Genomic DNA, 14,992 nt, shown 5'->3' with positions numbered 1-14,992 from the left:
ATACGCAGACGATGTGGCTCTAGCAGTCAGGGGAAAATTCCCATCCACAATCAGAGATGTTATACGGAGAGCCCTCCGGATGACTGAGAAATGGGCGAAAGAGAATGGTCTTGGAGTAAATCCTACAAAGACAGCATTAGTCATGTACTACAAAGATCGCAAAACTCCCACGGTTAAGCCCATATCCTTAGGGGGTTTTGAAATTCCCTTTGTTGAGTGTGCAAAATACCTTGGTGTTATTCTGGACAGGAAGCTAAACTTTAGGCTTTATTGAAGAAAGAGCGTGAAAAGTCACGATAGCTGTGTACTCGTGCAAAAAGGCAATAGGAAAACAGTGGGGACTAAAACCGAAAATTGTGTATTGGCTATACACGGCAGTGGTTCGACCTATAATGCTATATGGTGTTGTAGTCTGGTGGCCGGCACTTCAGCAACCGACAGGATTAGATAAAGTTCAGCGTATGGCGTGCTTGTGTATCTCAGGCGCATTCAGTAAGACCGGAACAGATTCCCTTAATGTCATGCTGCACCTATTGCCTTTAGACATTTTCGCCAAACAGTCAGCTGCAACAACGGCTGTGCGGTTGCGCGAGCTATCGCTGTGGTCGACAAAAATGTACGGTCACAGCTTGATTCTCAAAATAATGCCAGATGTGCCTACCGTAGTCGATTACACTCTGCCGAAACCACTTTTCGACAAAAAGTTTGAAACTCTAATTCCCAACAGTGAGGCGTGGTGTACACACCCCGGGGAATAAACGATATATAGATTTCTACAGTGATGGCTCCAAATTGGTGGACAAGTGGATGGACAAGGTTTCGGAGTGTATTCTAAAGATCTGGAACTTCGAATAGCGAAAAGATTACCTAATCACTGTAGTGTTTGTCAGACTGAAATATTAGCAATAAGAGAGGTGATGAATTGGCTGAGAAGTAATGTTCCAAAAAATGTTGGCATTAATACATACTCAGACAGTCAACCTGCAATAAAATCCTTGGACTCTGTGTCCCTTAACTCGAAAACGGCCATCGACTGCCGCAAATCTCTCAACGAGATGACTGAGCAGTACAGTATTCACCTAATATGGGTGCCTGGAACATAGCGGGGAACTTCGAAGCAGATGAGTTAGCAAGGCTAGGAACTACCTTACATATTACAGGGGAACTAGAATATGTTGGTATGCCTCTGGCTTCCTGCAAGCTCTTACTGCGTGAGAAGGCTATTATGATTACAAATGTTCGGTGGGTTGCAAGGGTTGTAACGACACCAAGCAAATATGGTCCCATTTAAACTAAAACCGCACACTAGATATGCTAATGTTTTCAAGACGTCAGATATCACTCCCGATGAGTTTTTCTTTGCTGGATATTAAAAAAAAAAAAACGATTTGGAACCACTGTGCGCTGCTTGATAGGCGATTTTGCAAGAACTATTGGCGCGACTACTGTATGAGCAGTCATGATAAAGAGGAAAAGGAATCAATTAAACGCCTACTGTATGAGTGTAAGGCGTACGTGAATTTTAGGGGCATATAGCTTTAGATTACTGCTGCTAATTTTTTTGGAACAATCTGGTTGGTTCGCGCAATGAATCTATCTGCTGATAAGTCGCCCATTATTTGCTGATGTCATTTCGGACTACCTTCCGTGCAATTTCTCGAGTATTTATCACCCACACTCTTTCTCGAAGAATTCCGATAAGACATTTAGGTCCAGAATGATAATGTTTTGAGATTAATATATTTGATGAAAAGTTGCGAAAACCGATGACCTTTCGGCAAAAGTGCCGGGAATTATGCATCGTACGATAAGGGTGCATCCGCTAGCCGCCCCCCTACCCGAAGAATTTACCGAGAATTATTAAAAATGTTTTTTTCCTCAATAAATGGCGTTAGCTTTTGAAAGCACGGCTTTAGTACTTAATTTTTCTTGATACGTTGAATTCCTTCGCTATATGTCGATTGTTGTTTTTCATTTACTATTCTCCAAAAGCTTGATCTAGTTCGGCGCTCGAAATAACCTTGTCTCTATTCTCTTTGTCGAAGACACGATATATGTACACGATTGCGTAAAGAATATGAAGATAAGGTGACTGTCTATCGATGATTTCCAATGTTGCAGAAGGTGCGACACACGCTATAATGAGTGCTGTTTTGCTTTGGTTTTGGTTATCTACAAAAGCGCGTACGTAAATGCAACATCCGTAATGCGCTTTACAGATTATCAGTTATTCCGGACGGAATTTCGGTGTTTGTAAAGAATCTTACAGTGTGTCGGATCGACAACGACTTGCCGGTGATGACTAAATAATCGGTAAATGTGTTATCGATCCCATAAACATGCAGCAGTATCGATTATGCCTCCGGACTTAACTAATAATGTGCACAATATATAGGATATGTTCGACACGAGCACTGTCGTCCGGAATAACTGATAGTCTGTAAAGCGCATAAGCCACGAGGGAAGCATCCGCAAATCCATGAATCTGGAACTTTTGCTCTGTTGAGGTCAGCACAAATATACGAATTTCTAAGTGGTTCAAATACGACAAGCTTGGTTCCAGCGATTAGCTATTTGTCGGTCCAACCATTATAATCTCATTTAAAGAGAAATTTGATGACGTTTTTGCTGAGGCATCAAATACAACTCTTAATTTTGTAGATGTACTCTGTAATCGAAAAACTGAGTGGTGTGGCCCAGCAAAAAAATTGGGAGTAGTTCCACAAACATTTATTTTAAAGCGCATCCCGGAATCCCCCATCAAGTTTTTTCCACTTCCTATGCAGCCCTTTTGGACAAGTCCACAAACATTTCTTTTAAAACACATCTTGGAATCCCCAATCAAGTTTTTTCCACTTCCGATGCAGTCCTTTTGGGCAAGACCACAAACATTTCTTTTGAAGTGCATCCCGGGATCTCCTATCGATTTGTTTTCACTTCCGACGCAATTCTTTTGGACAAGTCTTAGAAAGTACGGAATTAGGCCGGTTTAAGAGAAAATGTAAGTTTTGGACTATTAAAAAACCAGGGCTGTGGAGTCGAGCCAATTTTGCTCGACTCCGACTCCAGCATTTTTCATCAGCTCGACTCCGACTCCGGAGTCGACTCCGGGTAATATAACTAAATCTCATTTTAATACCACTAATTTGTAGTTCTATTGTGGGGGTACCGTAAGTGGATCGATATAAAGTATCGTATTTATTTATGTGTGCAAAAAAAGGTCTTAATTTCACATTAGATGCCAATTGAACTCTATATTTCAAATTTAGGGCAATGTTTAATAAATAAGATAATGATATAAATACCCATCATAATATGAGAAGATACCAACAGTATATGTATTTGTGGACCAAAATTATTGATATTATTTCAAATCCTTTAAATTTGTTGCGAGCTATATAAGTCTTTATATTCCCATATGCATGAATTTGAATCTGAATCGATTTAGACAAAATTGTATATACTTCTACAAAATCGATGTACTTAAAATTTAAATCTAACGTTATGGGACGTAACACAATTTTAACAAAAAATAAAAATGCAAGGAAAGTCTAAAGTCGGGTGGGCCGATTATAATATACCCTGCACAACTTTGTATTTAGATCTACATTTTGATAAAATCTCAAATAAGACTTCTACAAAATTTCGGGCAATATTTGGGAAATATTTATAATTGTTTAGACAATTTCGCAAAAACGCATTCATTGAAATGTTTTAAAATTTGAGTAATTTCTACAAATTTTGACTTAGCAGTGAGTATCAGTGAGCATACAACTTTGGAAAAATGTTTGTCTAGTAAATAAAATTTTGCAAAATTTTATATAGAAATAAAATTTTGCAAAATTTTCTACAGAAACAAAATTTTGACTAAATTTTCTATAGAAATAAAATTTTGGCAAAATTTTCTATAGAAATCAAATTTTGGCCAAATATATAGAGATAAAATTTTGAATAAAATTTTTATAGAAATAAAATTTTGCAAAATTTTTTATAGAAATAAAAGTTTGAAAAAATTATCAATAGAAAAACAATAAAAAAATTGTGTAGCAAACAAAATTTTGCAAAATTTTCTATAGAAATAAAATTTTGCAAAATATTCTATAGAAACAAAATTTTGACTAAATTTTCTATAGAAATAACATTTTGACTAAATTTTATATAGAAAAAAATATTTCTATAGTAATAAAATTTTGAATACATTTTTTATAGCAGTGAGCATCAGTAAGAAAAAAATATTGAGAAAATTTGCTATAGAAATAAAATTTGAAAATTTTTTCTTATAGAAATAAAAATTTGAAAAAATTATCAATAAAAATACAATTTTAGAAAATTTTTTGTGTAGTAAATAAAATTCTGCAAAATATTCTACAGAAACAAAATTTTGCAAAATTTTCTATAGAAATAAAATTTTGCAAAATATTCTATAAAAACAAAATTTTGACTAAATTTTCAATAGAAAAAAATATTTCTATAGTAATAAAATTTTGAATAAATGTTTTATAGAAATAAAATTTTGACAAAATTTGCTATAGAAATAAAATGTTGACAAAAATTTTGATAGAAATAACATTTTGACAAAATTTTCTATAAAAAACAACTTTGAAAAAATTTTCTGTCAATATTCCACATATGTATATGGCCTTAAAATAAAATTAAAAAAAAAATAATTTCGATTGTTCGAAATATTTAATATAAATTGATATGGGCATTAAACTGGATCGATCCAGCCCATCTGCTAGTCTAACATTCTAGGAAACATAAAAAGATAGCTGTAATTGGGAGTTGATTTTCATTTACAATCATGCTGTACATTGATCGAATGAATAACGCAATGGAAACTAATTTGCGTAAAAACTTGCTTAGTTACAAACATGTGAAGTGTTTTAAAAATTTGGTTTAGCCGGAGTCGAGCAAAATTTTTACGACTCCGACTCCAGCAAAATCTTCATACTCCGACTGCAAGACTCCGACTCCGGCTCCACAGCCCTGTAAAAAAACTATAAAAATAAGAATAGAAAATCAATAAAAAAAGTAAAACAAATAATAAAAAATTAAAAAAAATCATCTCCGCTGGGATTTGAACCTGTGCCGTTTGACTTTTTCACTTCCATAGAAGTTCTTTTGAGAAGATTTTGCAAATGACGATAATTTTTAATTTTTTGTTGATTTTTAATTTAAAAAATTATATTTATACAAAAATATATGCCGAAAAAAAAAAAAACAAAATAAATTATACATCGTTTTTATTTTGTTTTTTTTTCCGCTGGTGAGATTTTTTTTCACTCATAATAATAAAGAAGTAGTAGGATGTCATGGTGTCATATTACGTTCACGTTACAAACATTTGAATAGACGTTTTGATGCATCGTGTTCAATGGCGTTTGTGGCTGAGTGTGCTAACATAAGGCGTTCTGTTATGGTGCCAACAGACCCAGGTTCAACCCCTGGTTGAAGCGAGAAAGTTTTTCAATTTGTAAAAATTAGATAATATGAAAATAAAAGTGATGCAAAAAATACTGATAAAAATAAAAACTGGAAAAAAAATATTTTTTGGTTTTTTAAATTTCTTCATCCGTTAACTTCCAAGGCAAGCCTTCTAAAGCAATGCAAAGGATCCACAAATGGAGTACTTCCGTCCTATGACAAGACCATGTAAAATTCATTGGATATGATCCAAGTTTGCACTTCTTCCGGATCACAAATTGGGGATCCAAACTACTTTTTTGGAAGCTCTTTTTTTGCTGGGTACATAGTGCTTGTCTCGCAGTTCATCAAAGCTTACTAAAGACATGTGACCAAGGTTTATATATTCGTTCATAAACTCTCTGTAAATTTTTTTGTGTTCTGGATTTTTATCTAATCGTTTCTCTAGATAACAAAAAAGACGATGAGCAATTTAATACTACGACCCTAATTTGTCCATCGATTGTTTAAACGGTAATCGAACTTGTATTCTACCATTTTCATCGAAAATAGTGTTTTCTAAATAGTGTCTTACACTGTTCTTCTTCTGTCATAGCCGATTTGGTCTCCGTAAACTCTTCTATTTCCCAAAAACCTTTCAAAATAAATCGAGATCGTCGATTTTTGTAACCACATTAAACGATGATACTCGTCCAACAGCATTTGAGTCGATAACGCCGCCCACTACCCATCCAAACACTGTATTTTTTAATGAGGGGAGCCTAAAATTATTTTTCCTTCCGCAAGGAGGTCAAAGGAAATTTCCGACCTGATGAGAATATCAATTCGTTGCGGAATATAAAAATGCGGATCTGCTAGTAAAATCCCTCTGGAATGGGCCAACTTCCGATATTTAGTTTTTCGACTGGATGTTGGAACGAAATAGCATTTATAACTAGATGACCACTCAAATTCGCTTACGAGGGCAGTTTGGAAACTTCTTAGCCTAGCACAAAAAGTGCGGTATAAACAGAAAAAAGTTAAGTTCAGTTTTGGAAACTTCCATCTCTGTTATAAACACATGTTAAATTTTGTTTCGATCTGGCAACTCCTTCATACACACAAAAAATTTTTTCTCTGATTCAATCACCAAATTAATTGATCCAATTAATTTTTTAATTGAAATGTCTTCAATCACGAAAATGATAGTATCAATCACAGTTTTAATTGGGCATAGAAAAAATTCTTGATTAAAAAATTAATTGATTTTTTCAGCAAAATTCAATTAATTTTTTAATTGATTCAATTAAAAATTTAATTGATGTTGATTGCAAAACGCAATTAATTTATTAATTGAAAAAGGTAACTATTTTTAATTACTTAGTTAGATTGGCTTAGGGTTTTTATTTGGATTAACAAATGATTGTTTGAAATACATTTTTAATTAAAAAAGTAAAAAAAAAGCACTTTTTTTAACTGAATTAGTCTTCCGAATTTGATTAAAAAGTTAATTGTATCAATTAATTTTTTAATTAAACATTTTAAAAATTTCAATCATTGACTTAATTAACTCAATGTTTCTATCATGATTAAAAAGTTAATTGTATCAATTAATTTATTAATTGAAAAAATTTTCAACTTCAATTAACTTTTTAATTGGAAATATTTTGGTGATATTTTTTTCTGTGTATAGAAACATGTGTTCAAAAAAGACGCATCCGCATCCGTTGCGGAATATAAAAATGCGGATCTGCTAGTAAAATCCCTCTTGAATGGGCCAACTTCCGATATTTAGTTTTTCGACTGGATGTTGGAACGAAATAGCATTTATAACTAGATGACCACTCAAATTCGCTTACGAGGGCAGTTTGGAAACTTCTTAGCCTAGCACAAAAAGTGCGGTATAAACAGAAAAAAGTTAAGTTAAGTTTAGTTTTGGAAACTTCCATCTCTGTTATAAACACATGTTAAATTTTGTTTCGATCTGGCAACTCCTTCATATAGAAACAGGTGTTCAAAAAAGACGCATCCGCAATTTTTTTACAATGGAAAAATTTGAAATGCATGCTGCCGTTAAATATTTACATAAAAAAGGTTTATCGGGACAAGAAATTCATAATGATATGGTGAATGTGTTAGGTGAAAGTGCTCCTTCATATGCAACAGTAAAAAATTGGGTTGCTGAATTTAAACGTGGTCGTACAAGCCTTGAAGATGAACCACGTAGTGGACGTCCAAAAACAGCAACAGAAATTGTAGCCAACGTGCACGAATAAATGTGTGCGAAATTGCTAATATCATGGGCATCTCAAATGATCGAGTCCATTTAATTTTGCATGAAGAACTACAGATGAAAAAGCTTTCTGCAAGATGGGCGCCCCATTTGTTAACCGTCGATCAAAAACGCATAAGAATTAACATTTATCAAGCTTGTTTGGATCGTTTTAAGCGAAATAAAATGGAATTTAAGCGTCGATTCATAACTGTTGATGACATATGGATCCACCACTATACCCCAAAAGAACAATCGAAACAGTGGACTGGTAAGGTTATGGCAACGGGTTTTTGGGACTTCAAAGGTATTTTATTGATTGACTATCTGCAAAAAGGTAAATCAATAAATTCAGAGTACTATTGCAACCTTTTGGATCAATTAAATGTACAAATTCGAGACAAACGTCCTGGCTTACAACACAAAAAAAAAAATTTTCGTCAAGACAACGCACCAGCGCACAAGAGTGTTTTAACAATGGCTAAAATCAACGAATTAAAGTACGAGTTGCTTGACCACCCACCTTATTCTCCTGATTTAGCTCCCATTGACTTTTACTTGTTCCCAAATCTAAAAACAATCTTTGCTGGCAAGCGTTTTACCTGAAATGAAGATGCAATTACAGTTGTAAACCACTATTTTGAAGACCTTGAGGAAAACTATTTTAATCAATAATCGATTCTGTTGTATATTTAATACGGGTTCTATTATTGACACCCCTGCGATTTCTTGTGTAGCCTTCATTAGTGGAAGGTTTAAACGATTGATAGTCTCCTGGGTTATAAGATTTATTTCAGAGCACGAATCTAGAAGTGCTCTAACAGGTTGCCAACTTCCTAATTTATCTTTAATTAAGACGTGGGTAATAAACTATGACGAAAACTACGAAATCAATTCGATGAGGAAGAGCTAAATACGACAAAGAATTGCTTATGAAATGCTCTTGAGATTGACAATACTCACACAACGCATGTGACATCACGTAAGCTGTTGCTGGGCGTCGGTCTTTTGGTATATGCTTGTACTCTGAATGGTTTGAATCACTGTTACGGGGCTGTACCGTGTCTAGAAATTGGCATCGCCTCCTAAGAATTGCATAATATTCATCACATGATGGCAGTTTCTGCAAATTTTGTTTTTCATTGTAAACCGTTTTCGATTCGGGATCAATTTTCGACAAAACGATATGTATGATTATTGTTCAGAAACTATCGACAATAAAGAGGATCTAATAGCAACACTGTCTAAAATTGATCGAAATCCAGTTGCACTAGGCTTATGGCGAACAAAGAATTAATGGTGTCAATGAAAATGAGCGATTTATTATCATATATATTTTTTAATCGATTAATGGCGTGTTCATAGTTTCCCTCCCCAACTGGAAATGGTTCTATGACCGCCAAGGCTTGTCAACATAAGCAATTGAGTAGGTAATTAAATTTATCAATCACAGGTACAGACTACAACATCACCGTCCTTTTAAATTTTTGTTTTGACATTAGTAATATTTATTTTCATAGTTGAGCGTTGTGACTTTAACGCCGTTATTTCTGCGTTCGTTGTATCATCGTTTTCCATCGTGACAGTGGGTTATAAACTTTAATCAATTTCAAGGGCCGATGTTGATTTTGAATAAAACACAAACTATTTAGGAAATTATTGTAATTTTATTTTATTATGATATATTGGTATTACTCAATTATGTATGGAACAAAATATCGGCCAAATGGGCGCCGCGACCTCGGTGGCACACCTTCATCCGATGGTCCAAATTTTCGATGACGCTGAGGCATAATGGAGGTTCTACGCCGTTAATGTGCCGAATTATCTCATCCTTTAGCTTTTGAATTGTTGCTGGCTTATCGACGTACACCTTTTCTTTCAAATAAAACCAAAGAAAAAAGTCCAACGGTGTCAAATCACATGATCTTGGCGGCCAATTGACATCGCCATTACGTGAGATAACACGGCCATTGAATTTGTTGCGCAAAAGAGCCATTGTTTCGTTAGCTGTTTGGCAAGTGGCACCGTCCTGCTGAAACCACATATCGTCCACATCCATATCTTCCAAAAAAAGTTCGTAATCATCTCACGATAGCGAACACCATTCACAGTGACTGCCTGACCGGCCTCATTTTGGAAAAAATACGGCCCGATGATGCCGCCAGCCCATAAACCGCACCAAACAGTCACTCTTTGTGGGTGCATTGGTTTTTCGACAATCACTCTTGGATTCTCATTCGCTCAAATGCGGCAATTCTGTTTATTGACGAATCTACTGAGGTGAAAATGTGCCTCATCACTGAAGATGATTTTCTTCAAAAATTGATCATCCACTGTTGCCATTTCTTGGAACCATTCTGCTCATTTACGACGTTTGGAATGGTCAAGAGGCTTTAGTTCTTGAGCCAATTGCACCTTGTAAGCGTGTAAATGCAAGTCTTTATGCATAATGTTCATCAACGACGAGCGTGAGAGGTGCGTGCGGTGTCGATTTGTCGCCGATGCAATTTCTCCAATTTTTTTTGCCAGCTAGGTCCATTCCGATAATTTTTCCGCGTTCTTCCTCTGAATGTTCACTTCCTCGAGGTATTTTTCACTAAAGGTGAGTATTAAGTCGAGTTTAGCCGCTAAAATCGCTAGTGAAAACTAAATCAGTAAAAAATGTCATAAAATTATACATATTTGTTGCAGACTTCATTATAACCTGATGGGGAATATCCCAAAGCAAATTTTCACAAAGTTTGTATTCCTTAAAATGGATTATTAAAGAAAAGTAATCGTGAAAAAATGACGATTTTAGCGAACTTAATACCCACCTTAAAGTAAAAATTTGCACTTAATTTCTTCTGAATTATTAAAAAGAACATAAATGTAACTCACCCACAATCTATATTTATTATTCACAACGAAACTGTAATGAGCCTGTGCACTCTTCAGCGCAAAAAATGCAAATGATGTATAATGCACATATAACTATTTTCTATTGAACTTCTAACTTTCATTACAAATTGCATATAACGGCACATCGAATTGGTGTCTAGCGACAAAATCGCTAATGATAATCATAACATAGTCACCTAAACATCGTTAAAAAGAAACACTTTAAGTACCGTTATTTTCGCCCAAAAGAGAAATGAAACAATTTCAATATTTATTTTACAGAGGTACTTACAACATACCAATGCCTCTGTCCACGTTGTTGTAATTTTTTTTTGTAGACTTACTCGTACTGTACTTTATACTTTTCTTACTCCGTTGTTGTTTGATGATTAACGATGACGAAGGGCGTGAAGAGATGGTAGGTGACAATGATTATGTTTGAAACTAGTCGACAGTGATGCCAATTTGGTGCTTTTAGCACCAAATTTAGTGCTTTTTGATTTCCAAAAAGGACCAAATTTCGGTTTTAGTGCCTTTTCAAAAAAAGCATCAACTTGGTGCTTTTTGGCATTTTCATTTAGTGCTTTTGGTGCTTTTCCCAAGTTGAACAGTATTAAGTTTAATTGACGATATCTTCTCATACAAACATTCAGATTAGTCTTTAAAAAGCTGAAGAAACTCAACTATATTGCCAAAGAGAGAATTTTATTGGTATGAAGGTGCTATTGATTCTGTTTTTAATCAAGTGACGAATTTCTGAACGTGATAAAGATGTCATTTAAACGTTTGTATTATATTCACAAAGCACTCATAACTGAAATAAGAAATAGACTCCCTCCATGTATTAATATTTCCAAATTTAATGTCGAAAAAATGTTTTTCTTGTCTGAAAAAATATTGTGAAATTTGAAAGAAATGACAATAGAGGTTCATACGAATTCGAAAAACGCAAACTTTTGCATTTTCAATAACTTTTGAACCATTCCAGGTTTAGTCCTGAAATTTGTACCAATTAAATTTCTTATCAATAAGAACTATTATATTATGTACCATTATGGTTCAGAAAATAGAAGTTGAGAAAAACTAAAAACTAAATACACATAAGTTGGAAGTTTTTCTTTCTTTTTATTTTGTTTTGTTTTTGTAGTGGAGCATTGAAGGAAACTCGTTTGTGGTGATTGCTCTTTACTCGCTTAAAACGTACTGTTCTACATTTCTACTTTCTAACAACTTAAAGGTACAAAAAATGACATTTCATTCTTAACTTATAATTGTCGAATACTTGAGGAAGAGTGAATGATACACATAAAGAAAATTTATTAAGGAAAATTAAAAAGAACAAATTTATACAAAACAAATATATCAGATATAAAATTCATAAAAAAGAGAAATATTAATTTCACAAGTTGATTTCACCAAACAATGAGATTAATTGTTTTCTTTAATAAAACAAACAAAAAGTATATGCATTAAATATTTAAAAATAGAAAACAATTAGTTTTTGAATCTACCTAGGCCACTAAATAATGCCTACACCTAAAGAAATTTGTTAGTAGGTACAGCAGAAAAGTCTGCTAAAACAGCAGAAAGTCTGCTGAAAAAGGGACAGCAGTCACTCTTTGCTGAAATAGCAAACATTTCCTGCTATTTTTTAAGCTCGATTACACTAAAACATGTTTTATTTTGGCTAAAACAAATAAAAATTTCAACTTAGGAGCTATCCTAACATAATTAAAACAATATTTTTTGAATATCTATAGTATTTGACCAAAAATCTGAATATTTATCGGATTGAGGCTAACAGCAAACAAAATGTTTGCTGATCGTATTTAGGAGCTTGTAAGTATATTACTGTGCAAAAATATACCAAAAACTACTTTTGGTTCTTAAATATGCTTCGGGGAAAGATTTATAACCTAAACATTTTATAAATTGTTGTTCATTAGCCCCTGAAGTAGAAAAATATAACAGCAAACATCGACTGCTGTTTTTAGCAGACTTTTTTCTATGAGTGTAGTTTAAAATTTGCCTCGTATTTTGACGTTTTATTTCGCCCAAACGCTGCGACTTCGCCTCTCAATTTCTCGTCTTGTTTGCGGGTCCCATCCTCGTAATTTGGCAACTGCCTCTTGGCTGAGATCGGTCTCTAATTCGTCCTCAGTATAACGAATTGTTTTATTTAATATTGCAAGCTCGTCCTTCTAAAAATCAGAAATACATTTTATGCGAGTATGATATAATTAAATTGCATACTTACATCTTCACTGGATGAACTAAGTTAAGTCTCCTTTTCAATATGTTTTTGCTTAAAATTTGCTGAAAAGTACACGAATGCAATCCAGTAACTGGAGAAAAGTAATCGTAAAAAATTAGCGGCTAAACTCGAACCCACCTTAAAATGTAAATTACTAAAAAGTGTTGCTTGTTCACAAATGTTATTGCATAATCAAAAAATACTAATTGTTTTTAACGTTTGAAGTTTTATAATGTGTACCATTTTACTATTGTCCATTTGACTGGAGAGACTTTATGATTTTATTCGGATCAACTGTTTTAGCAAAAAATCTTCTAAAACAGCAGCATTTTGTTTGCTGAAAACAGCAGACAGCGTTTGCTATTAACAACAGACTTTTTATCATAACTTCACATCATAACTTTAAATCAAATTTCAAATCACAACAATGTTACCAGTGTGCTTAAATATATATTGTTTGTTTTTATAGTGCATATAACCGTATAAATAGTTCAACAATATAAGTGATGTCAATAATGGAAACCTTTTCTTAATCATTACAGAAACTTCAAACCATCAATGATGAAACAAACAAGACGTCAACTGTAGGAGGAAGTGAACTTAATGCCGAAAAAAACAGAAGCGAACATATAATTCCATATGACCGAAATAGGGTTTGTGGCGTTTTTCCTAGTTTTTATGAAAACATAAATTAAACAAAAGTTTAATAATTCTCCTCAATTAGGTAATATTATCGCCGCTACCACATAAAGAAAATTCGACATACATAAATGCATCGTTTATAGAAGGATATGATAATACAGAAAACTTCATTATAACACAAGATCCACTAGAAAATACCATTGGAGACTTTTGGAGAATGGTATTAGAGCAAAGTATTACGACAATTGTTATGCTGTCGGAGGTAAGTGAAACATTCATTGAAAAATTTCTTATTGTTGTCTCCTGCGACTACCTCTAAAGCAGCAATAAATTGAATGCATTTAGTTTAGTTGTCTGCTCTATGATGACCACATTGTTTTTCTAGACAGACAAAGTCAAAGTAATTTTCTATATTGGGTTTAAATTAGTTGATATTAGCGAAATTTTGTCAAATTTAAATTTTCCTTAAATAAATAATTTTTCCTTTCTTTAATGAATTTTACCTAAATTCTGTGCATAGGTTCAAACCGATTAAAACCGAAAAATACAATCTGGAAACTTATTACACTGGGAAACAAAATTGAACTTTTTTGTGTTGATTTGAAATTTATAGCAAAATTCTAGTGATTTGAGGTTACTGAATCCAAATATGCACTTGGTTTTTTTCTATCAGCTCGATTTTTGAGATATACCGTTATTTTCAAAGTTAAGGCACTTCCGCTACATATATTGGAATAACTTGAAAACGGTTCAACATATTAAAATAATAAAAAATATATATATAAGAAAATCTCTAACAATATTCTCTTTAAGCCGTCTTTACATTGTTTTTCCATTTTCCAAGTAGTTTTAGAGATATCGTTCAAGTTTTGAAAAAAAAAACAATTAAATTTTAACAAAAAAAAAAAATACTTTACGTACTTACATTGGTTTTAAATTTGCAAGTTATTCCAATATAGCGGAAGTGCCTAAATTTTGAACATAACGGTATATCTCGAAAATTCGAGTGCAAACCAAGTGCAGATTTGGATTCAGCGTCCCAAGTAACCTTAAAAACGATATTCAGTTTGAATAAAAGAGGTCTGCTCTTTTGGAGGTTGCTAAAAACACTAATTTTATTTTAAATTTTTCTTTCTTACTTGCTATCTTACAAAATATTTCTTAGCCTCTTCTTACAATCCCTTATCTTCTGATCCACAAGCAAATACAAACTATAAATACATTAAATTCTAGATAACACTAAATATAGCAACATATAAAAAACGAATTGTAAAAGTATAGAAAGTTACTGTCGTAGAGTGCGGACGTGTTTTTATAACCGCTTTCATTGTTTGTTAAGATCTTTGGAAAAACTACATATATTCTTCCAAAATTTATATTAAAAGACTTTAAATTTATTGGTGCTTTGTGAAGTATCGTGATATATTGCTACTTTTGTGTTGCAGTGTTGAAATATCCAAAAACATTTTACATATTCTTCAATTCTGCCTGGATATTTTGTTTTGTTTTGTTTTGCGTTCAATTCTCTCCGACTTTGT

General features: G+C 33.3%; 1 pseudogene; it reads left to right on the top strand.

Annotated features, from left to right (window-relative positions):
• LOC142237274 (tyrosine-protein phosphatase 69D-like) overlaps nucleotides 1-14,992 on the top strand; it is a 212,886-nt pseudogene that overhangs the window by 83,780 nt on the left and 114,114 nt on the right.

The sequence above is a fragment of the Haematobia irritans genome, chromosome 4 (assembly GCF_050003625.1).
Source record: "Haematobia irritans isolate KBUSLIRL chromosome 4, ASM5000362v1, whole genome shotgun sequence".
In the NCBI taxonomy this organism is placed as follows: domain Eukaryota; kingdom Metazoa; phylum Arthropoda; class Insecta; order Diptera; family Muscidae; genus Haematobia; species Haematobia irritans.
This window is presented reverse-complemented; position numbering and strand designations above follow the sequence as displayed.